The sequence below is a fragment of the Muntiacus reevesi genome, chromosome 6, assembly GCF_963930625.1.
Source record: "Muntiacus reevesi chromosome 6, mMunRee1.1, whole genome shotgun sequence".
Classification (NCBI taxonomy): domain Eukaryota; kingdom Metazoa; phylum Chordata; class Mammalia; order Artiodactyla; family Cervidae; genus Muntiacus; species Muntiacus reevesi.
The window spans coordinates 58356937-58360593 of record NC_089254.1 but is presented as its reverse complement, the minus strand read 5'-3'; positions in this window follow the sequence as shown (position 1 = coordinate 58360593).

The following is a 3657-nucleotide window of genomic DNA, read 5'->3' as shown; positions in this document are numbered from 1 at the left end:
CAGGGTTCAGTCAGATGCCCTGCTTTGCTCTTATGCACTGTGCTCAGAGGAGGACATGCCAAATGCATCGCCTGCCGTGGAACCTTATTTAAGGCAAATCTCTTAACTGCTCTGACCCTTTTTCCTTATCTGTAATATATTTTCACTTCTGAAAAGTATGAGAATTGGGCAAAATGATCTTGAGATGGTGCACAGTGAGACATTCTAAAAATTAAAAGGTGATATAAAATGTAAGAGATTATAATTCATGTCACTACAATCATTATGATCCTAAAACACACAAAATGGGAATGAGTAAAGTGACTTCTAGCCTCGCCACTACCTTCCATAGTGGCCTGCAGAGGCCCAGCAATACCCAGGAGCCCTGCCTTGGTGGGGTACCAGCCTTGTCCAACAGCACCCCCAGGGCGTGGCCAAGAGATGAGGGAAAGGAAGCTTTGGCCTTGCAGAAGCAGAACTCGTCCTGCTTCCCGCTTCCTTCATTTTAGAATAGTGAAGCTCTCCCTGAGTGTGAAAGGGAGTGCTATGGAGCTGCTGTGCTTTGATTTTACCCAGAAATTAACGAGAAGAAGAGCAGTTCCAGAGCCTCTCTGGGTAGGAATGAGGACTGCACACTTAATTCCCCTGACTTAGCTAAACAATCCCCGTGGCCAGCCTCATGGAATTTAGAAAGAGTAAATATTTTTTAGAGGTCAAGCAAACGATTTTGTTTTCTAAATACATGCTGACATGGGGTCTGGGGAAGAGAAATATAGGTTCAGATTAGATCTAAGGAACAGAAGCTCACATTTAAGCTCCAGCCATGCATCAGACACAGACAGAGCTGGGCATGCACACTGTTCTGTTCTTACTTCTCTCTGCAGCCCAGGAAGGAATGACCATCACCCTCATTTATTACAGATGAGAGAGGAAAAGCTCATAGAGGTTAACAGATCTATCACAGACATGTGGATGGCAAGTAACAGACCTGGGGTCTAAACCCATCTTGCCCATCTCCAATTCTCATGCTGTTTCCTGGTCACTCTGCTCAGCTGACTTTTTAAGATCACTGATGACCAAAAGAATAAACACACTGTCATGCTGGTGTTTCTTCATGTTTGGACAAAGCTTCTTTTTCTTTGGCTGATTAGAAAGTTAGCTCCTTAAGATAATAACATAGTGCTATGACTTTCCCATCTCCCCCTCAGAAACTAATGAGCAATGCCTTTAGAAGTTGACATAGATGTCCCTGCTTTGCTAGCTTTATTCACTACTCAGCTGCTATATTCAGTCTTCACCTACAGTGCTGCTGAAAAGTGGAGGATGAACTGAATTTAAAGTGAAAGTGTTAGTCATTCAGTCATGTCCGACTATGTGACCCTGTGGACTGTAGTCTGCCAGGCTCCTCTGTACATGGAATTTTTCAGGCAAGTATACTGGAGTGGGTGGCCATTCCCTTCTCTAGAGGATCTTCCCAACTCAGGGATCTAACTCAGGTCTCCTGCATTGCAGGCTTATGTTTTACCATCTGAGCAACCAGGGAAGCCCAGAGCAGATCAGTCAGTTACCAGAAGCAGCACCCTTGAGCCAGGGTCCAGCTTTGGTGACAAGTCAGAGCCCCCAGGAGAAGCTGGGCTCCTTCAGTGACAGTGGTGGCTAACTGGCCTCCAGTCCCATAACTCAGAAAGTGATAGGCTTCCTCCTATTCATGGCCATGTATACCTCTGTTCACTGATCACCCCCCGCCTCAGATTTTTGTTGCTGGGACTTGTGTTGTAAACCAGCATTAAAGGTACAGAGTCTAGGCTTGAAATTGAAAGGGAGATTTGAAAAAGGTCTGAAAAAAATATTAAATATTATTAAAGCATTCAAAAACTGAAAAAGAAAGAGGTTGGGTAGAGCAGAGAGAGAGAGAAGGAGAGTGAATGGTCACTGTCTAGAGAAAGGGGATGCTGTTGAAACACAAACAACTCTTTATTTTTGGATGTATTTTTGTTGCAGAAAATCCAAGAAGACATAACATTTTTATATCATTGGACATTTACTATACAGTGGGCACTGGTTTGGCACTCTACCTACATTATCTGGAATGAGGTCTCCTTATAGTAAACCCAAACTGCACACCCGTTGATGCCTTTCAAAAGAAAAGAGAGGAATGCAAATGAGGAGGAAGAGTGGGGAAGGGAGGGAGAAAAAGAATGGGCTAGGCAGGTAGCTGTGAGCATGCATGCTCTAGAACTGTGTTACACAGGGAACTGACGTCATAGCACTTGGCCTCACATCCACTCTGCAAACGGAAGAGTAGGCATGAGTCTTCCCCTTTAAGAGATGGGGAAACTACAGTCCAGATAGAGTCACGTGGCTAACAACTAGCTCTCAAACTAAGATTCCAGAGCTGAATGGACACTAAAGAATTCTGATAGGGCAACCAAGGGAATTACATTTCTTTCCTTATTAAAAAAACCATGACACTATGGCAACATTGAAGTTTTACTAAATAATTAGGATTATTGTTGTTCAGTCAGTCATGTCTTTGCAACCCCACGGACCGCAGCTCACCAGTCTTCCCTGTCCTTCACCATCTCCCAGACCATGTGCAAACTCATGCCTATCGAGTCGGTGATGCCATCCAACCATCTTATCCTCTGTTGTCCCCTTCTCCTCCTGCCTTCAATCTTTCCCAGAATCAGAGTCTGTTCCAGTAAGTCAGTTATTTGCATCAGGTGGTCAAAGTATTGGAGCTTCAACTTCAGCTTTAGTATCAGTCCTTCCAATGAATATTCAGGATTGATTTCCCTTAGGATTAACTGGTTTGATCTCCTTGCAGTCTAAGGGACTCTCAAGAGTCTTCTCCAACACCACACTTCAAAAGCATCAGTTCTTCGGTGCTCAGCCTTCTTTATGGTCCAACTCTCACATCCTTACATGACTACTGGAAAAACCATAGCTTTGGCTATATGGTCCTTTGTTGTCAAAATAATGTCTCTGCTTTTTAATACGCTGTCTATGTTTGTCATAGCTTTTCTTCTAAGGAGCAAGTGTCTTTTAATTTCATAGCTGCAGTTACTGTCTGCAGTGATTTTTGGAGCCCAGGAAAATAATGTCTGTCACTGTTTCCATTGTTTCCCCATCTATTTGCCATGACGTGATGGGACCAGATGCCATGATCTTAGTTTTTTGAATGTTGAGTTTTAAGCCAGCTTTTTCACTCTCTTCTTTCACTTTTATCAAGAGGCTCTTTAGTTCCTCTTTGCTCTCTGCATTAAGGTGATGTCATCTGCATATCTGAGGTTATTGATATTTATCTTGATTCCAGCTTGTGCTTCATCCAGTCCAGCACTTTGCATGTTGTATTCTGCGTTTAAGTTAAATAAGCAGGGTGACAATATACAGCCCTGATGTACTCCTTTCCCAGTTTTGAACCAGTCCATTGTTCCAGGTCCAGTTCTAACTGTTGCTCCTTGACCTGCATACAGGTTTCTCAGGAGGCAGGTAAGGTGGTCTGGTAGATCATTAGGATGCTTGCCTTCATTATGAACTCTATACTCATATTCAGTATAGGCAGTTCTATGTTTTGATTCCAGTGTACATGGGACAATTACCATGTACTGTAGTACCAGTTCTAGTCACTTCATACCTATTAATTTGCATATTTTATTAAAGTATAAGGAACTCAAA